General features: G+C 45.5%; 2 protein-coding genes and 1 pseudogene across 9 annotated transcripts in view; 1 reads left to right on the top strand and 2 right to left on the bottom strand.

The window, feature by feature from the left end:
• LOC143907127 (uncharacterized) overlaps positions 1-21,348 on the top strand; it is a 225,763-nt pseudogene extending 204,415 nt beyond the window's left edge. The window contains exons 2-3 of the transcript XR_013259727.1: positions 19,782-19,917; positions 20,023-21,348. The product of XR_013259727.1 is annotated as an uncharacterized LOC143907127 (transcript). The remainder of the gene's footprint in view (positions 1-19,781; positions 19,918-20,022) is intronic.
• The window catches only part of LOC143907328 (uncharacterized), a 156,163-nt gene that overhangs the window by 12,616 nt on the left and 119,277 nt on the right, over positions 1-24,270 (bottom strand). The window lies entirely within an intron of this gene.
• Positions 1-24,270, bottom strand: part of Ttll5 (Tubulin tyrosine ligase-like 5) — a 184,687-nt gene that overhangs the window by 143,632 nt on the left and 16,785 nt on the right. The window lies entirely within an intron of this gene.

The following is a 24,270-nucleotide window of genomic DNA, read 5'->3' as shown; positions in this document are numbered from 1 at the left end:
CCGTATCGATTCCGCAATCGAACGGGTCTAGCGTTCTCACTCTCTGGTCGTCCGTCGGCGAGATACGTTTCGTAAGATACGCGATAGCCACCCCGAGTCGGGTATTTCGATATTTGTCTGGAGGATCGAAGATCGTGGTGGAAGGCGACGGCGAGGAGCCCAGGAGGAGGCGTATCCCCGGTGAGGTTGCCCGTAAATTGCGATATGTAAAGCCACGACACCGCCCTCCGGTACACGCTCTCGCTCGGGATAACGCATGTTAAGATTGAGTGTAATTTCGCGATCGATAACGAGAGCGAGTTGCCTCGGGATGGTATCGTGGCCGCGGAACCGTGGTACAAGCGTTGTGGCGAATCCCTGGAGATCGCGATAGGCGTTAATGAGTGCGATATCGCGAGTATATTGCGTTGTCCTCGCGACCTTGGTATACGGCCGCATACGGGCCGGTGGTTCGTCAATTGCGTTACCGTTTCTTCGCGTCGGGAGATTCTGGTGTTCGAGCGTCGGTGTTAGCGTATCGATCGGTGTTCGAATCTCGTTATTACGGGTTGATAATTGTGCTCTCGCGTTGAGAAACTTTGCGTCCGGTATTACTTGCGTTGCGTCCTATACTCGCGTTAATAAAGTACCGGCGTTCACACGCTTCGTGCGTTTAGATGTTAATTGCGTAGTTCTTCCTGGCGTTCCGTGGATATTAGAAGCGCACTTCGAGTCAAAGGTGGTGTGGCCTTCTCCACACCTGGCGCCCAACATTATTAGCGATATCGCGACTGGCTTGGTTAAATGACTCGGCGCCTCCCCGTTGCGCCCGAGCCGAATATCTCGCGTAAGTAAGATATCATTGCGACAGAGTTTTCGTACGGTTCCGGACGTGGTTTTCACGCCATCCAAGCGTGACATACCCTTATCTCGCGACATTTTGTGTTGAACCTCACTCTCGTGAGCGATGTTAAGAGTAGTATTCTTGCGTGTTATAATTTCCGACTCGAATTATTAATTGGTTAAGAACAGAACCTTCAGCGTGTTTATTAGAGACCCAATTAATACTCCGTGGGTGTCTCGCGTCCGCATTAATATTATTTCTGTTAAATGAATCTCGACACCCCGCCACCGGCTACTCGTGATTTATTTATCAAATTTATCTTGTGTTTGATCGAAGCCGGATGGATAAACGTTATTATTTTCTCGACAGCCAGTACTCAATAAATGTTATATTCTTTGTTATTTGACTGAGTATGAAATTAACGTGTCACCCCGCCGAATACCGCGCCGCCCTTCATTAACCCCGCCCGTGATTAGGTCAAGCTAGCCGATTCCACGCACCTCCACACTTCGTTTCGCGTCTCGTTTAGGTTTTCGCGATCTCGTGGACGCGAAGGTACGCGTCTGGCGCCCAACATTCGGAATATTTCGTGGAGTATCGGAGGTGCGAGGAAATCACTGGAGAGGCCAACCATCCCGCTCTCCTGAGTCCTTTTGATCCGGCTTACGTCCCGGAGCGGTCCGGGAGTGCAAAAAGTCGTGACAATACATATATATATATATATATATGTATGTATGTATATATTATTTGTGTATACATTACACATGTACACATGTATACATATATATTTCCAAAATTTTAAGAATTTTTTTTTAATGATTATAAAAATGTTAATTTTTTTTATTGTTCTAAATTTTATTCTCAACTTTTTATTTCCTACAATTATATTTATAACAACTTAAAATTAGTTATTTTAAGATTATTATACTTTTAGATTTTTTAAATTTTTTTATTGACTCACTACGTTTCGACCTTAATTAGGTCCTTTTCAAGTGAGAAATACATAGATTACGCAACAATATCATGCGTCGCCAAATGCTGCGTCCAAGCCACATTGTGCGAACGCCACGCTAGAACGAATATGTACATATAAATATGTCGATATAAAGATGGAAGCCATATCAGTGGTAAATCGTAAAAACTTACATGTAAAAACTTACATGAGAAGAATGCATTAATAACAAATTGGTACAGAAAACCGACATTCTCGGGACGCTACATCAATTATTTCTCGAATCACCCTTTCAAGTATAAAGTCAACATTATACGCAATTTAGTGGATAGAGCTACTCTACTCTCCAATGCACGGTTTCATTCAAATAATATTTCAATAGTTAGAAATATACTCTTAAATAACTGTTTCCCGATTAATGTCGTTAATAAGTATATCAATGTCCGACGAGTTGAACTTTTAAAAAAATTTAATAATCCGGGCGGTGCGAGTACAGACAGACAGGTGCGTCGAGATCCTGTCAGCTCGATAACGATACTGTATGTCGAAGGCCTTAGCGCTAATGTTGAACGCACAATGAGGGGGGTCAAATTTAAGACTCTCTTGACGATTCCGAAAAAGCTGGATTGTATAATTAGGAAAGGGAAAAACAGATTACAACCTTACAAACAGACCGAACTTGTTTACGAGATAGATTGTGTGAATTGTGATTCGTGCTACATCGGACAAACGAAGCGACATTTAGAGACACGCATAAAGGAACATCGGAGCGATGTCAAGAAACATTTTGATAATCATTCAGTCGTTATTAAACATCGTCTCTCTCAAAACCACGATTTTGATTGGCAGAACCCGAAAATTCTATATAAGGAGAAGCATTTCAGAAAAAGAGAGATTTCTGAGATGTTTTTCATAAAAAAGAGTAAGCACACTGTCAACCTTCAGAAGGATACGGAGTTGCCTGCGATATATGATCGAATTATTGAGGCTGTATAACATGTAATTGAGTTCGGTCTGTGTATGTAGTATTTCGGAACACGTTAATTAGTTTATGATTTGGTTATTTTCGGAACACATCTTATGTATTTAGTTATTGTGTATTATATGTCATTGTGACTTTGAATATGGCACGGTACGGAGCTAGTAGAGAAAATGAGCCGCCTTATTTTCCTAAAACTTACATTGCGACTCTCGGATGCTTTTATTTTATTTTTTTGACGCACATTACATGTAAGTTTTTACGATTTACCACTGATATGGCTTCCATCTTTATATTGACATATTTATATGTACATATTCGTTCTAGCGTGGCGTTCGCACAATGTGGCTTGGACGCAGCATTTGGCGACGCATGATATTGTTGCGTAATCTATGTATTTCTCACTTGAAAAGGACCTAATTAAGGTCGAAACGTAGTGAGTCAATAAATAAATTGATACTGGCCAGTTGGGTCGCTTAATTTCGCACTTATTTTTAACTACGCACTGGCGGATCTAACAAGTTATCCAATTTTTTAAATTTTATTTCTAACATTTTAAAATTACTTCTGACATTATTTTTACTTTTTAATTTCCTATAATTTTAATTCTCTTCGAGAGAATTTAATACTACTTTCTCTCTAAAATTATATTTTAAAATCATATATTATATAAGCTTAGAATTTAAGATTTAACAGCACTTATTAAAAAACTTAAAAAAAAAAAAATATTAACTTTTAGATTTAAGCCGGAGTGGCTCAAAATACACAAAAATACTTAAAAAAAATATAAAAAAAAGCCCAAAGAAGGAGCTACAAAACTTTCTACTTCTACGTAATTAGCTCTGGGTAACGCCAAAGGAAAGTTTTATACACGAATGTAACTGCTGTTACTCATTTAGGCTTATTTAGGTTGGTAACACTGTTCCTGTGCAAAATTTTGATAATCTGACCTCAGAATCGTGATTAGCGATATCAAAAACACTAAAGTTCAAATTTTAAAAATTTTCAATATTTGCCATGCCGTTCTCGGCCGGAGTAGACTCTAAAGAGACCAGAAATGAAAACTTTTCGGAACACGTTGGTTGTATATATGCATAAATTTTACGTAAAAAAAATCCAAGATTTCAATGGAAAAATGCCGGCGGCCCTCTACAGGTTAAATATCGGAACTGTGGCTAAAACCTATCAAAATTGTTGGAACTATGCAAGAGCTGTCGGGGAGTGTCGAAAAAACCGCGAAACAAGCCAGCACTCCTTAGTTCTCTTGAAGGTGAGGTGCCAACTCTGAGAATAAAAAACTGTTAAAAAATATTTAAAAGCCGGAACTGTGATCGGAACCTACCGGGGTCTTCAGAACTATCGCAGAACTGTACGAAAATGCCGAAAAGTCGGCCAGAACTGCCTGCCTGCACCTCCGTGTTTACTCTTGTGTGCGGTGCCAGCGGTCGCAGTAGAAAATTGTTAAAAAAATATTTAGAGACCGAAACTGTTTCTAAAACCTATAAAAACTGTTGGAACTATGCGAGAACTATCGAGAACTGTCAAAAAGTCGATCGAAACTGCCTGCGATTCATGACTTTACTCTTGTGTGCGGTGCCAGCAGTCGCAGTAAAAAATTGTTAAAAAAAATATTTAGAGGCCGAAACTGTTGCTAAAACCTATAAAAACTGTTGGAACTATGCGAGAACTATCGAGAACTGTCAAAAAGTCGATCGAAACTGCCTGCGATTCATGACTTTACTCTTGTGCGCGGTGCCAGCGGTCGCAGTAAAAAAATTGTTAAAAAAATATTTAGAGGCCGGAATTGTTGCTAAAACCTATAAAAACTGTTGGAACTATGCGAGAACTATCGAGAACTGTCAAAAAGTCGATCAAAACTACCTGCAATTCATGACTTTACTCTTGTGTGTGGTGCCAGCGGTACCAGTAAAAAATTGATTAAAAAATATTTAGATGCCGGAACTGTTGCTAAAACCTATCAGGAACTGTAGAACTCTTCGTGTTAAGGATTAAGGTAAAATCAGGTGGCAGGGCGCTGTCGCGAAAGTCATCGCCCCTGGCGCAAGCACAAACAACCCTCGGGCTTGACTCGACCTTATCCGAGATCACCCGAATATCGCGCTACCGTTTCGACAGCGCGATTGCAAAACGCGCACGCGTATTCCGAAATATGTATACCGCGCAACGCGTTACATCGCGGATCGATGTGATTCGCCCTTCGTGAGGCCCATACCCCCCCGCCGAGGGTCTCCTATCGGGACGAAGGATAATCGATATCGATCCGCGCTCTCTTCTGTTCTCTGCCGCGACAAGAGACACATCGAGCCGGGCGTTCGCGACATTGTGCCTATCGGGAGTGGTCTCGACCGCCAGTGCGTGAAGTCCGTAATCAAGTTTCATCGCGAGCCGCATCCGTGAGATCGCCGCGTGAAACATCTCGAATCGCTCTTTCGCTCGTGCCGCGAAGAGTGAGCCGTTTTCCGACTGCGAGGAATTCGGTATTGGGGAACGCGGGACGCCCTGTGCGAGGGTGGTTTCGAGCGTATAAGTGTTGTCGCGAGCGGCATTAGTCGTCGCGCAATATCTCTCGTCAGACGAGATTGACGAGTTGTCGCCCGCAATCGAGTGGGCAACGAGCATAAACAGATCACGTGATCACCGCGTGCGGTACCGTGATCCTCATCTACAAGACCGTACAGACGGCGAACGAGACCGTCACCTGCAGGCAGCCCGGGTATCGTGATTGCAACAAGTGTTGTGATAACCGAGCGTAAGTGCAAGCGAGCACTTCTCAATAACTCAGCGAAGGGAGCTCGATCCCGATATCGACCCCTCTCTCGCGGCCATTTTGTCGTGCCGCGCCGTTCGTGAACACGTTCATCGTGAATGTACAGCGTATGGTGATTGTGTAAAAAGCAAACTCACTATCGCGTACCCGAGACAACAAGAAAGCCTGAGCATCTCGCACCTCGTGACCGCGGTCGCTCGTTCGCTTCGCGACAAGATATCCGTTAACCGCGAGCAAGATCTCCGGACGCGAGGGCGGTCATCTACCGCTCTACAAGATTTCCGTTTCGCGAGCCACGCAGACAGAAGGAGCGACTCAAGACTTCCGTCCCGCCATCCCGCGAATGCTCCGGGTGCTCGGGTGCGTGAATGCGAGAAATACTCTATGTGCAATAAAGTGTGTTTGTCAGAAAACCCGGCGAGCGTTTTTTGAACCCTCTTTTCGCTACGTCCTTGGTTCTTGCCCCGCGCCCTGGACAGGGTGGTCCCGGCATACTTCGTGTCCCGAGGGTACCTCGGTCGCGCACGAAACATCTGGTCCTTCGAGCCGGATCGAGGCAATTCTCGTAGCGAAAAAGATTAATCAAGCACATTGACCGGCACCATGAGTGAGCAGCTGCTCGACAAGCAGTCTCAGCGATTGCGAACCGTCAATCGCGCGCTCGAAAACTTCAAGAAAATTGGCAAGAAAAACTTGACGATAGCCAAGATTCGTAGTCGCATCACTGATGTGAAGGACGTCTGGGCAACAATCCAGGATGGACACTTCGCCCTTCGAGCCGCTATTCCTGCTGCGGAACGAGTGAATCACGAGTATTTCAAGGATCAACATTATGAGGTCTACGAGGAGAAGTACAGGACCGCCTTGGACTACATGCACGAGTGTCTGGAGGAATTGGATCCGTATGTAAGTCCGAACCAGTCTGTCAGTTTCGGGCCGCATTTCCCCACAAGTCCGTCGTCCGCGTTTTCTTTGTCTCATCTTCCGCCGATAAACCTTCCTCCGTTTGACGGGAAGTACGAGGAATGGGAGAGCTTTCGTGATCGGTTTGCGTCTCTTATAATTAATAATAAAGACGTCTCAAATTTCTCGCGTATGCATTATCTCATTTCATGCCTTCAGGGTCGCGCTCTTGAGTGTGTGAACGATATCAGTGTTACCGCGGAGAATTTCGACATTGCGTGGAGTACGTTAAACGCGCGATTTGAAGACAAACGTCGTTTGATCAATATTCACATGTCGACGCTGCTGAATTTGCCAGCGGTCGCGAAAGAATCCGCTCTTGAGTTGCAATCATTACGCGATAAAATAAATTCCGCCGTTGCAGCTCTCGACAAATTGAATCGCACGCCTGAAGAGTTATGGAGCGATATTCTCATCAGTCTCGGGTCACAAAAACTCGATGCAGTTACGCGAAAGGCATGGAATTTAAAGTTTGGTGAAGCTCGACATCCTCCGTCATACGATGACTTTAAACAATTCTTGGATAATCGAATCCGAGCTCTCGAAAATTGGAAGCTCCCCCTTTCTTCCTCCGATAAAGCGAAAAATTCGAATGCGCAAAAGATTAGTGCTAACGTGTGCGCGAAATCGTTTCCGCCGTGTTCGTTGTGTAAAGCGAAGCATGCTTTCTACGTTTGTCCGAAATTTACCGAGAAGAGTCCGAATCAGAGGCGAGAACTTGTGCAGAAAGAGAAACGGTGTTTCAACTGTTTAAGTTCAAATCACGGGGCAAAAACGTGCTCCAGTAAATATTCATGCCGTCTTTGTCAGAGAAAACATCACACGTTGCTCCATGTAGATTCCGACTCTTCCTCGAAACCCGCAGAGGTCACGGCGTCAACCGACACGCCGAAACAAAGTGAAACGCCCAGTAGCGAAGTAAGCTCATTGTTTGCGTCTTCGCACACCACTCGTTCGCATGTTTTGCTCGCGACAGCTTGGCTTACCGTTAGCGCGTCTTCGGGCCGTTCTGTGATTGTAAGAGCCTTGCTTGATCAAGGCTCCGAAATGACCTTTATAACCGAGAAACTCGCGCAGTGTTTACGGCTGAATAGAATTCGAATGCCAACTTCGGTTTCGGCCGTCGGGTGTGTAAATGCCGGGACGTATTGATATGCCGCGCGAATAACAATCTCGCCGAAAGGTAAACATACTCCGGCATTCTCGACGACCGCATTAATTTTGAAATCGCTAACGGCATACGCGCCAAAACGTTTGCCGCTCAAGGCGACGTTGGCTCATCTCGAGGATCTCCCATGGGCTGACCACGACCCCATGAGCGCAGATCCCATTAGCATTATAGTAGGCGCGGAATTGTATAGCGCTCTCATTAAAGACGGAATTCGAAAAGGGGCGGTGGGACAGCCTATCGCTCAAAATTCGATATTGGGATGGGTAATATCGGGACCTATCACTTCTAGTCAGGTGGCCTCACATGCCATCTCGGTTGAATCGTCACACGATCGACCTTCGTATACTGTGAATGCTCATCACAGTCTCAATTCCTTGTCGCTCGATCAGGAACTCCGACGGTTTTGGGAGGTCGAAGAGATTCCGCGAAAGATGACTCTCACTCCCGAGGACGAAAAATGCGAAGAGCATTTTCGCCTCACTCATTCGCGCTGTCCTGACGGACGCTATATTGTACGTCTTCCATTTAAGGAAGGCCCTCCGATCGAAATCGGACATTCTCGCGCTATCGCCGAGAAATATCTTAACGGGTTAATTCGGAGATTCGATGCTCATCCTGCGCAACGGGACGAGTACTCCGAATTTCTTCGCGAATATGAAGCTCTCGGGCACATGAGGGAAGTGCCCGCTTCCGAGTTCAATGATACGCAATGCGTTTTCATTCCGCATCATCCCGTTATCCGGGAAGACAGTAAAACTACGCATCTGCGTGTCGTTTTCAACGCTTCATGTCCCTCTTCTAACGGATCATCATTGAATGATCATCTTCTCTCGGGTCCTAAACTTCAACCCGATTTGCCAGTTGTCATTCTCCAGTGGCGGCAACATCGATTTGTGTATACGGCTGATGCTACCAAAATGTATCGGCAAATTCTCGTGGACCCGCGCGACGTGACATATCAAAGGATTCTTTGGCGGAAGAATCCCAGCGAAACTCTGCGTGAATATATGCTGCTTACCGTAACGTACGGTACCGCAGCTGCTCCGTTCTTAGCACTTCGTGTCCTTGAGCAGTTAGTTATCGATGAAGGACAAGCTTTCCCGCTGGCCGTCATCATCCTTCGCAAGAAAAAATATATTGATGAGGTTCTTTTCGGCGCACACACACGCGGTTGCCTCCGTCAAGCTCGCACTCAACTCATCGCGCTCTTAAAAAAGGGCGGCTTTGAACTGCGCAAATGGGCGAGCAACGACTCGGAGCTTTTATCGGATATCGATCCGGCCAATCACGGTCTCGCATGCAATAAAATTTTGCAGACTGATGAACATTTAAAGATTCTCGGAATTAGCTGGAATCCCGCGCGAGATGTGTTCCAGTATCGGGTCGCGATCGAAGCTCACATCCCGAAAACGAAACGAACAATTCTCTCAATGATCGCGAAGTTGTTTGACCCGCTCGGATGGGTCACCCCCGTCATAATTACCGCGAAAGTTTTTATGCAACGATTATGGCGTCTCAAGCTCGATTGGGACGACGAACTTCCTCCCGACGTGTTCCGCGATTGGCAGCTTATCTACACGAATGTATCCGCGCTTAATGAAGTGCAGCTTCCGCGTTGGACAGGGCAGGAATCTGATTCCGTTCGTTGTGAATTGCACGGCTTCGCTGATGCATCTACTGTTGCATACGCAGCCGTCGTATATCTTCGCGTAATATCACAGTCGGGCGAAGTAACAATCTCGCTTCTCGCGGGAAAATCTAAGGTAGCTCCGATAAAAACGATGAGCGTCCCTCGGTTGGAGCTCTCTGCCGCGTTATTATTAGCTGATTTAATGGAATTTGTTCAAGAATCGATCGCGGTTGATGTCGTTGCGCGATATTGTTGGAGCGATTCCGAAATCGTACTCGCATGGTTGAGACGGCATCCGTCTCATTGGAAAACTTTCGTTGCGAATCGCGTATCAAAAATTCTATCGCTTCTCCCGAACGTGACATGGCGTCACGTAGCTACCGCGGACAATCCGGCAGATTGTGCATCTCGCGGCTTACTCGGTCACGAATTAGTGAATCACCCGTTATGGTGGCGGAGACCCCCATGGCTTAAGCTCCCTCAGGAAAAATGGCCGGAAGGCCTTACATCACCTCTAGCCGAAACGTCGCTCGAGGAACGCGCAGTCACTGTACACGTTGCGACTCCTCCCGTCTCGTGGAATCTAGCAGCACAGTATTCAGAGTGGGCTAAACTCATTCGTGTAACAGCGTACATTATGAAATTCGTTTCTCGCTGTCGGCTTGCGGATGGGTCATCGGATCTCGCGCCTCAGGGACTTGCCTTGTCGGTCCACGAATGTCGTCGCGCTCGCACATTCTGGCTCAAGCAGATTCAACTTGAATTATTTTCCGCCGAACTTACCGCGTTGACCAACAACAAACCACTAAATGCTAAAAGTCCGCTCTTATCGTTAAATCCATTTGTGGATCACGAGGGATTGCTTAGAGTCGGAGGACGCTTGAAAAACGCTCCGATCTCGTTTAATTCTAAGCATCCAATTTTACTCGCGTCACATCCGTTAGTGACTCTACTCATTCGGCAAGCTCATTCGCGAACGCTTCATGCAGGCATGCAGCTCACGCTCGCAACACTGCGACAGGACTTCTGGATCTTACGAGCTCGAAGCGCGGTCCGATCGATAATTTATAAGTGCGTGGTTTGCACGCGTGAAAAAGCGGTCGTGCCCCAGCAGCTCATGGGAGATCTTCCTACTCTGCGAGTGTCTCCGCCATCGCGCAGTTTCTCACATTGCGGTCTCGATTACGCGGGACCCGTACAAGTTCGCGCTTCCGGTGGCCGCGGAATTAGTTCACGAAAGGCGTATATCGCGTTGTTTGTGTGTCTTGCAACCCGCGCGATCCATTTAGAATTAGTAGGAAATTATTCCACACCCGCGTTTCTAGACGCCTTTTCTCGATTCTGCGCTCGTCGAGGATTGCCGGAGTCAATGTACTCCGATAACGGGACAACGTTTGTCGGAGCCAATAAAGAGTTATACCAAGCATATCGCGCAGCCGTTAATGATCCGAATTTTCTCAACGCCACCGCTTCCGATAATGTCCAATGGCATTTTATTCCCCCGTCTGCGCCACATTTCGGTGGTTTATGGGAAGCCGGAGTCCGGAGCGTGAAACATCATCTCCGTCGGGTACTCCAGGATCACACGCTCACGTTCGAAGAGCTTACGACTTTGTTGTGCCGAATCGAGGCGTGTCTTAATTCGCGTCCTCTCGCTCCGTTGAAAGATACGCTCAATGATTACGAGGTCTTAACGCCCGGACATTTTTTAATCGGATCGGCGATCACGGTCAATCCGGAGCCATCGCTATTAGATTTGCATGAAAATCGGTTGTCGAGGTGGCAACGAGTTCGACATTTGACCGAGCGCTTTTGGAAATTGTGGCAAACAGATTACGTTAACACGTTGCAGCAGCGTGTTAAATGGCGACAATTGCAAACGCCCGTGAAAGTTGGGCAGCTCGTTTTATTGCGGAATGCCACACTGCCTCCTTGTAAATGGGAGCTTGGTCGAATTACCCAGTGCCACGCCGGTTCCGATGGATTGATTCGTGTTGTGAATGTCAAAACCGCGACGTCCGAGTATACCCGGCCGATAGTAAAACTGTGTTTGCTGCCGATTGACTGTGAGACGCGTTCTGACGAGACTTCTAGTAACGATTCGACTTCTCTTCAGCCTTCGCGTCGCTGAACTGTCTGCCACGGCGGGCGGTTCGTGATATTCTTGTTACCCTTATTGCTTAAGTCTTGTAAATAAAGTTCTGCGATAGTATGTAAGCTGCGTTCGATTGGCTCATAAAAGATCGTGCGTTCACATATCGACCTCCTCGAACTTCATCACATTCGAAGTCAGAAAATTTCGAAACTAAAGCTTCGAGGCGGGCGGTATGTTAAGGATTAAGGTAAAATCAGGTGGCAGGGCGCTGTCGCGAAAGTCATCGCCCCTGGCGCAAGCACAAACAACCCTCGGGCTTGACTCGACCTTATCCGAGATCACCCGAGTATCGCGCTACCGTTTCGACAGCGCGATTGCAAAACGCGCACGCGTATTCCGAAATATGTATACCGCGCAACGCGTTACATCGCGGATCGATGTGATTCGCCCTTCGTGAGGCCCATACCCCCCCGCCGAGGGTCTCCTATCGGGACGAAGGATAATCGATATCGATCCGCGCTCTCTTCTGTTCTCTGCCGCGACAAGAGACACATCGAGCCGGGCGTTCGCGACATTGTGCCTATCGGGAGTGGTCTCGACCGCCAGTGCGTGAAGTCCGTAATCAAGTTTCATCGCGAGCCGCATCCGTGAGATCGCCGCGTGAAACATCTCGAATCGCTCTTTCGCTCGTGCCGCGAAGAGTGAGCCGTTTTCCGACTGCGAGGAATTCGGTATTGGGGAACGCGGGACGCCCTGTGCGAGGGTGGTTTCGAGCGTATAAGTGTTGTCGCGAGCGGCATTAGTCGTCGCGCAATATCTCTCGTCAGACGAGATTGACGAGTTGTCGCCCGCAATCGAGTGGGCAACGAGCATAAACAGATCACGTGATCACCGCGTGCGGTACCGTGATCCTCATCTACAAGACCGTACAGACGGCGAACGAGACCGTCACCTGCAGGCAGCCCGGGTATCGTGATTGCAACAAGTGTTGTGATAACCGAGCGTAAGTGCAAGCGAGCACTTCTCAATAACTCAGCGAAGGGAGCTCGATCCCGATATCGACCCCTCTCTCGCGGCCATTTTGTCGTGCCGCGCCGTTCGTGAACACGTTCATCGTGAATGTACAGCGTATAGTGATTGTGTAAAAAGCGAACTCACTATCGCGTACCCGAGACCAAGGGAAAGCCTGAGCATCTCGCACCTCGTGACCGCGGTCGCTCGTCTGCTTCGCGACAAGATATCCGTTAACCGCGAGCAAGATCTCCGGACGCGAGGGCGGTCATCTACCGCTCTACAAGATTTCCGTTTCGCGAGCCACGCAGACAGAAGGAGCGACTCAAGACTTCCGTCCCGCCATCCCGCGAATGCTCCGGGTGCTCGGGTGCGTGAATGCGAGAAATACTCTATGTGCAATAAAGTGTGTTTGTCAGAAAACCCGGCGAGCGTTTTTTGAACCCTCTTTTCGCTACGTCCTTGGTTCTTGCCCCGCGCCCTGGACAGGGTGGTCCCGGCATACTTCGTGTCCCGAGGGTACCTCGGTCGCGCACGAAACACTTCGAGAACTATAAAATTCCATGATAAAAATCAATTTTTTTGAAACCTGAGGTGCCAGCGCTCAGATTAAAAAATTATTTAAAAATACTTAAAGACCAGAACTATCGCTAAAACCTATCAGGAACTATAGAACTCTTCAAGAACTATAGAATTCCGTGATAAAAATAAATATTTTCGAAACTTGAAGTGCCACTTAAAGTTAGCACCTCATTTTTTTAAATCGTTATATTTTTATCTAAATCGACGGAACTATTTATGAAATACATCAGGAACTGTAAAACTATTGTGGGTGCAAATGGAACTCTTAATAAAATTTCCGATTTTTGAAAATGAGGTGCCAACTTCACAGACACTCGAATCTTAAAAATAAACGAGAGTCATTATTTTACCTAATAATTATCAATTTTTATATATTCTGGTAAAACATTTTTTATATAAAAATATATGTAAAAAAAACTTGCACATTGCTTTCTCATAGTTTTTAAATGTGCAAGTAGAAACTTGTACATTGCTTCCTCATAGTTTTTAAGTGTGCAAGTAGAAACTTGTTTAAGTGAGCAAGTAGAAACTTGAACATTGTTTTCTTATAGTTTTTAAGTGTGCAAGTAAAAACCTGTACATTGCTTTCTCTATGAGAAAACCTGTTTTTTTTTTATGCATAATTATTAGTAGATATTTATTAATTTGGCTTCCTCATAGAAAAAGCAATGTACAGGTTTCTACTTGCACACTTAAAAACTATAAGAAAGCAATGTGCAAGTTTCTATTTGCTCACTTAAAAACTATGAGAAAGCAATGTACAAGTTTCTACTTGCACATTTAAAAACTATGAGAAAGCAATGTGCAAGTTTCTACTTGCACACTTAAAAACTATAAGGAAGCAATGTGCAAGTTTCTACTTGCACACTTTTTTTATGAATAGAGTATCATTAAAGATAGATTGGTGTTGTATTTAGCTTGATATCTCAAAATTTGCGAAAATTAGAGCAATCACGTAGATTTTTTTTAAACAGAAATCGGTAACTTTTTTATTATTAGCAATTTTTATTAATTTTATTATATTTTGCTTCCTCATAGAGGAAGCTTTGTTTTCGTGAAATCGTTTACGGATTTTTTTTGCGTATAAAGTTGGATCTAGTCATCCAAATTTAAATTAATTATATATGAAATAGGGGTAGAGAAGAAACCAAAGAAAAGATCGGTTTTGGAGTTTTTTATGCCAATATGTTCATATTGTTGTAAAAGGTCAAAATATCGCATTAAAAAAAATGTCCGTATGTATGTATGTGTGTATGTACAGATTTGATGTCCGTGGTTGCTCTAACTTTCGCAAATATTGAGATATCGGGCTGTTTTTTTTTTTTAATCGATAGAGTATCATTCAAGAAAGGTTGGTGTTGAATTTAGTGATGATCGGTAAAGGGGTTCTTTTTAAAAAAAATTTTGAATTTTTTTAGAAATGTCCGTGGTTGCTCTAACTTCCGCAAATTTGGAGATATCGATCTATTTCTAATTTTATTATATTTTTCAGTCTTTTTTCTACCCCTATATTTCATATATTTAAAACTTAAATTCGGTTAATTAGTTCCAGAGTTATAGACATTTTGGTAAATTTGGCACATATATACACACATACACACATACAGACATTCTTTAAAAATCCAATTTTTCGACGTTTTAGAACATTCTGAACACGTTCAGAAAAACAAAAAAAATTTGTTGTCCCAAGACCGGCCTGAGAAAGGAGAGGGTTGGAGTGGGCAGTTTTAGTACCCACTCCGTAAAACTAATTATATAATTTTGATATTGTTTGAATAATTTTGATATTATTTGAATATTATTTAAAAACAAAAAAATACAAACATAGCAATATTATTACGGAGTAGAAACCTCCATATTGCTTCCTTATAGTTTTTAAGTGTGCAAGTAGAAGCCTTCACTGACAAAGCTTCCTCTATGAGGAAGCCAAAACAATAAAATACTAATAATTATACATCGAATAAAATACAGGCTTCATTATAGAAGAGCTTAGTGAGCGAAGGCTTCTACTTGCACACTTAAAAACTATAAGGAAGCAATATGGAGGTTTCTACTTGGACACTTAAAAACTATAAGGAAGCAATGTGCAGGTTTCTACTTGCACACCTAAAAACTATGAGAAAACAATGTGCAAATTTCTACTTACACACTTCAAAACTATGAGGAAGCAATGTGCAAGTTTCTACTTGCATACTTTTTTTAATTTTTTCTACCCCTATTTCATATATAATTCTTTAAAATTTAATTAATCAGTTCTTGAGTTATAGAAATTTCAGTAAACTTGGCTGTTTTTTTTTTTTTAACAGAAATTGGTAACTAATCAACCAAATCCAAAACTAATCTTAACGAATTATATATGAAATAGGAGTAGAAAAGACTAAAAAATATAATAGAATTAATAAAAATTGTTAATAATGAAGAAGTTACCCTATTCTGTTAAAAAAAACAGCCAAGTTCACTGACATTTTTATAACTCAAGAACTGATTAATTAAATTTTAAAGAATTATATATGAAATTGGGGTAGAAAAAACTGAAAAATATGATAAAATTAAAAATAAATCGATATCTCAAATATTGAGAAAGCTATAGCGTAAAACACGCTTTTCTAAAAAATGCAAATCCCTTTAAAAGTCGGTCGACGGATTTTAATGAAATTGGAGGAAAACACATACTTTCCATGATACTCTATTTGTGTGCAAAACTTCAACCCGGTATCTAAAAAATTGTAGAAATAGTATACAAAAAATCCATACACACACACACACAAGTAGTGGTAATTGGTAATAAGGGAGTTCCAATCCGGGGGCCCCGAGGGGGTGAGGGAGGGGAGGGGTATCGGATTACGCGGGGGGTGAGGGGTGAAGGAGGGGGGGTATCGGATTACGCGGGGGGTGAGGGGGTGAGGGAGGGGGGTATCGGATTACGAGGGGAGGTGAGGGAGGGGGGTATCGGATTTTCGCGGGGGTGAGGGGGAGGAGGGTGTCGGGTTACACAGGAGTATCGGATTTCGCGGGGGTGAAGGGAGGGGGTGTCGGGTTACACAGGGGTATCGGATTTCACGGGGGTGAGGGGGAGGGAGCTGTATCGGGTTACACAGGGGAATTGGATTACGAGGGGAAGGGGTGACCTTGGCATACCACCGGAATGACTCACCTGGATGACTCACCGGGATGACTCACCCGCGCCGCTGGTCCGCGCGGAGAGAGAGGGTCCGCGTTCGCGTTTGCGCCGCGGTCCGCGTGGGGGTCCGCGGGGGTCCGCGGGGGCCGCGTGGAAGTCCGCGGTTGCGCACTAAACTTATACTCTTTAGTAGTAGACGTTTTTATCTCTACAAACTCGCTACGCGGTTTGCGTAGGCAATCAGCGCCTCGTCCATGAGGGGAAATCGACCCCTCGTCAGGCGGAACAGGTCCTCCCGCGCGCGGTCGGGCGCGGATATTGTGCCCCCAAACGGAAGCCGGGGCGCGGGAGGAGTGCCTCTTTCTTCAAACACCTCTACAGCGTCTTCAAACTGGGGAGCGTCGGGCCCCCTCAAAATTTCATTGTCTTCTATGTCTTTAGGCACAAAAGGTTCGCGCGGAGACATTACAAGAAACTTAGTTTAATCACCCGAACACAAAACACGTTCGTACACAAGAAACTCGTAAAAAATATATACGTGTAACACTTTGCGCGGACTTGACGAAACTGAATTCAATGACGGTTGCAGAAGTCGCCAGAGAAAAAAATATAATGGCGGTGTATAAAACTGATAGTCGCGATACGTCTCGCATTACACCTGCGAGCGCCTATGTCCGCCAGAACATCGGTGCCTCGCTTCTATGTTATGATATGCGATATTTGATTGCAAATTCAAGCAGTCAAAGTTTTGGCGGACGTCGCATATACGGCTCGAATAGAAAAGCGCGCGAAGAAAATATAGTATGATTTATACTTAAAAAACAATATATCTACGCAGTACGTTAAAGACAAAGAAAGAAATGACTTCATCGGGACGATGATCGACCTGATAACGCATCGAACCTGTTGGAACATGTTCGTTGTAAACAACATTTTCGAGGAAAAGGGGGGTGTTATCGCGTAGACTAAACAACTTCACGCTATTTTTTTACGACGCAGTACGTAAAAAACAAAGGAAAAAAATGACGTCATCGGGACGATGATCGACTCGATAACGCATCGAACCTGTTGGAACATGTTCGTCGTAAACAACATTTGATAAAATATAGGTAGGAATGGACATGCACGCAAAGAAATTACATCGTTCATTTAGTTGTAAAAAAGCCTGTTTATTTAACTCTTTTTTTTTTACATAATATATATTACATACTAAAAAACTAAAGCTGCGAGCTCACAATCGACGATCTGATTCGTATTGAACGCATCGCTAGCGTATATTACATTCGACGCTTCCTTGGGATCCTTCACAGTGGACGCGATATCGGAGAACTGCGCAAACTTTGCACCGACCGTCGCAAGTATTCTGATCAAACAATCGAATCTCGCAACGATGCACCGATCGAGATCAAACATACGATGCATCGTCGATTCGGTCATTCTGAAGCATACGTTTGCAGATCGAGACGTATGAGTTTGATGTTATTAACCGTACAAACTCTCACCGTTAGCGGTCCAACGTTTATAAAACTATGGATATCTTTGAAGTCATTGCGAAAGAAATTCTGAATTTTTTGCCGTTGCTCGTATAGTGCCTTCCACGTTTCGAGAGACAACAGCAGTTCCTTTCCTCGGCGAGGATCTCCAACGGCGATCTCCACGTAGCTCGGTGGACCCACGTTGATACCAATTTCGAGGAATTTGTATTCCGTAGCTGTCAGCGCGTATCGTCTGCTGAGTATACGAACCGCGCGACGATCCAACGAAATGCTGTATAAAATAAATGAAATTAGTTTTATTTATCGTAAGTATTACAATTCGCTAAGATATAAAAACTGAGGTAGGCTCTATATGTTTTTTTTTTATCCTAAACGAAACTTACTTATTACATTTCTTCTCATACGTTTGAGTTTCAACGTCGTGAATCGGCACGTAATAATTCATGGTATTCATGCGTTTTGCACCATTGTTGCTGCTGCTGCTGCTGCTATTGCATCCTTCAAAAGAGAACATTATCGCAATCTGCAACAGTGCACGCGCCATGGCATTCGCATCACTAAAATACATCGCGTATTGCAATTCGCTCAATCTGAGTGGCTCCGCTCTTACATCGAACTCAATACAAAATTCAGAACACAAGCCAAAAATGAGTTCGAAAAAACGTTATATAAATTAATGAATAACGCTGTTTTTGGGAAAACAATGGAGAATGTACGAAATCACGTCGATGTAAAATTAGTGACGAAGTGAAAAGGTAGATACGGTGCAGAGGCAATAATCGCGCGACCGAATTTCCACAGCAGTAGCGTGTTTTCAGAAAATCTGGTAGCCATCGAACTGCGCAAACTCGAGGTGAAATTCGACAAACCGATCTACGTCGGCATGTGCATCCTCGACTTGTCGAAGGTGTGCCTATACGAATTTCACCACGAATACATGTCTCCCTTGTACCGCGACTCGTGTAGAATCATGTATACCGACACGGACAGTTTGATTTATCATATCAAGTGCGACGACGCGTACGAGAACATGAAACATGATATAGTCAGGTTTGACACAAGTGACTATGCGGTAGATAACGCTTATGATATGCCTCTCGTCAATAAAAAAGTGCCGGGCCTGATGAAGGATGAAAACAACGGGGTCATTATGACCGAATTCGTTGGACTTAGGGCGAAAATGTACGCCTTGCGAGTCGATGGCAAAAAAGATTGTAAAAAAGCGAAAGGTGTCAAAAGCAACGTCATCGCGCGCACCATCACATTCGACGACTACACGCGGTGTTTGAACGATGAGATTGAAATGTCTCGACCGCAGTCGTGTATAAGATCGAAAATGCACGATGTGTACACTATTAGCGAGACAAAAATCGCTCTGAGTCCGTACGACGATAAGCGATATATCGTATCGGATTCGACAATACGTTGCCGTGGGGACATTATCGCATATTTTTATCATAGTAGTTATCATAATAAGGAACAGTGAAGATTCATGTATGTATGTAATATAATGTATGTATGCATGTATGTATGTAATGTATGCAATACATGTAATAAAATATATGTATGTATGTACATATAAATGTATGTACGTAATGTATATATGTAATATAATGTATGTATGTAATGTATGTAGTATAACATATATGTATGTATGTAAGAAATAGTCTTCAAGTAAATATCGTATTATATATGAGAAGGGGAGGGATTGCGTAACGGACTTGGACGTGGTGGACGGCCCAAGGAGAGAGGAGCAGAGAACGTGGTGCGAGTAGAGAGAGAAAGGAGAAAGAGAGAACGGAGGAGGTGGATTGGATGGAGAAAGCAGAGAGGAAGACGAGGAAGTGAAGGAGACGGGAAAATCGAAGCAGGAGGAGAGAAACGGAGGATGAAAAAGACGGAGTAATATGGAGGTTAGGAAAGAGACTGATGGAGCGAGAGGGGGGAGACGAGCGGGGGCAACAGAACTGACGCAAGAGCAACGCGGCGCTCGCGCAGACGCGCCGAGGGTGATGAGCGCGGAAGAGGAGGATAATAGATGCGGCAGCGCGGGACAGCAATGGGCGAGAGGTTGTGTGGAGAAAGCGGAGAGGATAGAGGGCGCAGCAAATGGAAAAAAGTGAGACGGCGGCGCTGGATAGCAGCTGAAAAGGGATGGCACGACTGAGAGGAGAGGTAGGGAACCAAGAAAAGTTGAACGCACTGGCAGAGGTGAAGTGTAAAGGAGGAAATTATACGGAAGGTGAAAAGAAAAGGTGTAAGGGAGATGCGAAGGAGAAAAACCGTGGAAGAGCGGAAGGAGGACTGTAAGTAGAGGAGGAACAAGAGAGGCGAGGGAGAGGCGGAGACGGACGGAGATAGAGTGAGAAGAGAGGTGCAATAAATAACATACATACGGCTTGTTTATACAGGGATAGGAAAAGAGACGATGGCAGGGATGGGGCAAAGGTCGGAGGAGACAGAGTGGGTGGAGGAGATCAGGAAAGAAGTCAGGAAGATAGGCCAGGAAATCAGGGAAGAAATAAGACGGGAAGGAAAAGGCATCAGGAAGAAATTAAAGGAGATTGGAGTGAGGTTGGAGAGGCTGGAGGAGGGGCGCTGGCGGTGCGAGGAAAGCGAGGAGCAGGATGAGGAGGAGGAAAGAGAGACAGATGAGAGCAACGGGTGGAGAGGGAGGGAAAAGGAACCAGCGAGGATGAAGAGGAGTAACAGGGGAGTGGCAAGAAAAGAGAACGGAAGGCAGCGAGGGAGGTTGGAGCGAGAAGGGGTGGGGAAGAGACTGGTGGGAGGAGGTGGCCAGCGAGGAGGATAGGAGAAAGGAGGAGGAGAACAGGTACGCGGCAAGAGGACATACACAGGGGGAGGAAAAAGGGGGGAGAAGGAAGGATGAGAATAAAAAGGAAACAGAAGGGAGAGCGAGCAGGGAGAAGGAAGACAGAGGCTACAGAGAAGAAAGGACGGCCAAGGAGGGCAAGGGAGGACCGGAGGAGAAGAGTAGGGAGGAGGAGGGAACAGAAGAGAGGAATAGAGCGCGGAGGGCGGTAGAAGACAGGGAGGAGGAAGTGAGGAGAAAAAAGGAAAGGAAAGAAAGAGAGGAAAAAGAGGAAAGGAAGGAGAGGGAGAGGATGCTTGGTCAGGGGGAAGGCTGGAGACTGGAGAAGCAGAGAAGTGAGGATTTGGAGAAGAGGAAAGGTAGGGAGAAAGGAGAAGGACTGAGGGAGAAGATGGAGAGAAGGAGGAAAGAAGAGGAAGAGAAGGCGAGGAGACTAAAGGAGAGAGTAAAGAGGCTGGAGGAAGAGAGAGAGCAAAAGGAGAGAAGAAAAAAGAATGTAGTATGGAGAGGGTTGGATGGAAGGGACGCGGAAGAAAGGAGGGGCATGATGGTACGGGTAGCAGAGAAGGTACTGGGGAAAGAGCCAAAGATTAGAAGGGTCTGGGAAAGGAAAGGGGTAGGAGGGAGAGAGGTTTTGATAGTGGAGATGAAAAATGAGAGGGAGAGGGCAGAGTTGCTGGGAAGATTTGGAGAGGTTAGGCAGAGGTGGGGGATTGGGGTGGACGAGGACCTGTCGATGGAGGAGAGGAGGACAAGGTGGAGGATGTTGGAGAAGGCGAAGGAAGAAAGGGTCAAGGGAAAAAGAGCGAGGGTGGAAAACAGGAGACTGTGGGTGGATGGAAGGGAGATAGAATGGAAGGAAGAGGAGGGAAAATGGGAGGAGGTATAAAGGGGAGGGGATAACGTTGATAGCTAGGAACGGGAGGAGGAGAAGGGGAGGGTACTAGGATAGAAGAAAAGCAAGAAAGAGGCCAAGGGTAAAGATAGCGGAGGACAGATGGGTGAAAGCGAGGATAAGAGAGAGAAAGAGAGGGAAGGGAAATTAGAATAGGAGAGAGAGTGGAGGAGAGGAGGAGAGCAGGAGCGGGAGGAGGTAGGAGGTGGAGGAGAGCACGAGAGAGACGGAGGAGAAACTCCACAGGAGAGGGGAAGAGGGCCAACAGACCCTGGGCAGGAGATAGACAGGAAGGAAGAGATGAGACAGGAAGAGGTGGAGGGAGGCGAACTAAGTCGGGAAGGAAGAGGAGAGGGATAAGGGAAGGGAAAAAGACTTATTGTGAGGTCGCAAAAGGCCAGGAATTGAATAAAGGGGAACGCTTGTAAGAGGTTTGGGTACGTTCCTCGTTTAAAAACGCCTTGTAAACCCTGAGGGGAAAGACAATAAACACACATACGTACATACATACATATATATGAGAAGGGATATTAATAAGAATATCGCACATGTATTTAGTATTTAATATTTTTTATTATATACTGTATATGTATCACATATTTCAAATATTTTACATGTATTATTTTTTATATTAAAAATAAAATACAGTTTGCACGAATTAAATAACATTGTTCTTGTGTATCCAAAAGTTGTGCGATCCATCGAATCCCAGCCATTTAACGTAAACCTCGTCGCCCCTCCTGCGCAGTACTTTCTTCACGAGATACACGTCTGGATAAGTCGCGCGATGCAACTCGTGCTCGTAGAACCCTCCAGAGACGGATTTTCCACGATAGTACTCGAGTAGATAGGTTACGGGATTGGTACGCTGCACTTTAACGATCTTAAACACCTCGGTGGTCCAATTCGGCGTGTAACCCTTCTCAAAAATTGTCTTGTATTTGCTGACGCGTACCGAGTCGCCCACTTTGAATTTTGCCGGGCCCGCGATCTTTATCGCGCTGTATGTACACCGTAGCCAAGAGTCTTTCGGCGATCGCGGGGGTAACGTCGACGGGTCGCATGCCGATGGTTCGATGCTTGCGCGCGTTGTAATCCGACACGAGTCGCGGCAACGCGTCGACCCACTTGTAATTTCCGTTGAGCGTAAACATCTTCCACATGTTGTTCTTTAACGTACGATTGAATCGCTCGACGACCGACGCATTCAACACCGAATACGTGGAATAATGATTGATGTCGTGTTTTCTCACGAGACGTTGCACGTCGGTGTTGTGAAATTCCTTCCCCATGTCGGTTTGTAGATTACTAGGGCACCTCTCGCTATCTCGAATTATCTCAGCGATAGCGTCAGCCGTCTCGCTGCCACCTTTACTCTTGAGCGGCACGGCCCACGCATACTTGCTCAACACATTGATGACGGTGAGTATGTAGTGGTAGCCTCCGTTGAAACGCGAGTACGGACGCATCTCGACGATGTCAGCCTGCCACAGGTCGTCGTACCCTCGCACTATGACGTGTCTTCGGGGAAAATTTCTTCTCGCCGGAGCGTGCAATTCGTCCACCAACCGTCGCTTTTCGATATTTTTATCCACATCGGTCGATTTTAACGGTCTCATGTTTCGTTGTCGCCGTATCTACTTCTAGTGCATCGTTCGTAGCAGTTTCTGAACAGTTCGTAACCGCTTCTGAAGAGTTCGTAACCACTTCTGAACCATTCGTAACCGCTTCTGAACTATTCGTGAATCGTTCGTTGTCGTTCGTCGTCGTCAGTTAACTGCTTCTTACCACTCATCGTCGTCGTCGTCGACGTTCTTTAGCCGTTTGTAGCCTTTTCTGTCTCCGCATAGTTCGCAGCTGTTTCTAAACCGCTCGTAATCGTTTTTAAGCTGTTTTTGAACCGTTTGACAACCGTCCGACAAGCGTTCTCGAACCGCTAGACAGCTGTCCGACAACCGTTCTCGAGTCGTTCGTTGCCGTTCATCGCCGTCGTTAATGAATCGTTGCTTCTCTTCACTCGACGCCTTTCGATAGTCGTTTCTGCTGAACCGTTTGTCCATTGTTGTTGTTGTTGTTGTTTGTTGTCGCGTCCGATTCAACGGTACTCGAATGGCAAAGCTTGTTTATCGCAGTCCGTAACGCTTGCAGATTCTTCTCGAACGCAGTCAGTTTCTCGTCTGATTCTTTTCGTCGATTGTTCAACATTTTAAAGAATTGATCAGCGTACAGTTTGTTAACCGCGTCGCCGTCAGCCTCAGGTTGCGCTACGCGACGAATCTTGCGCGACTTTGCGTCAAAGTCCGTGGCGGCGCGACACAGAGCGTTATTGCACACAAAATTTCTCATTAATCCGCTCCATCGATGGTACGAAATGGCGTTCGTCGCGTCTCCGCTGTGCTCAAACAATCCAAACTTGTTGATCGGCATTTCGACGCTGATTGAACGGATCGCCGTCGCATGGTTTAATTTATAATAAGCCCGGCTTCGCGAAGTTCCTCGATGATCGACATGATCTCGTTGTCGTGGGCATTGTTGCCAGCTTGACGCGAAGCGTCGAGCACTCGCAGACGATTCACCAGCTCGTTGGGGACGTCCCAGTGCACGTAGTCAATCTTATTGTCGGTTAGCGTCATCGCGCGAGGCATGGATAATCACTTCGGTGTAGCATCCTCCTCCTCCCCGCGCTGTTGAACTGATAGCGGTTCGATTTTCGCGTCAGCGTCGCTCTCCGTCGGCTCCTCTTTTTTCACCGCGATCAAGCTCGAGTTGTCAACGATCTTTTTCAACGACCCGATGAGAGGTTTAAAGTGCGTGTCCAACTCAATGTCCTTCTCGATCTTACCGGTCTTCAAAGCGCGAAGTTTCTTGCGAATCGAATTACTCGTCTTTGCAATCTCTTTTACGACCTTCTCGCGCTCGCGAATCGTCTCG

This window comes from Temnothorax americanus, unplaced genomic scaffold (genome assembly GCF_048541705.1).
Source record: "Temnothorax americanus isolate GAGA-0224 unplaced genomic scaffold, ASM4854170v1 Scaffold8, whole genome shotgun sequence".
Lineage (NCBI taxonomy): Eukaryota > Metazoa > Arthropoda > Insecta > Hymenoptera > Formicidae > Temnothorax > Temnothorax americanus.
Note: the sequence above shows the minus strand (reverse complement) of the source record. Positions and strands in the feature narration are given on the sequence as shown.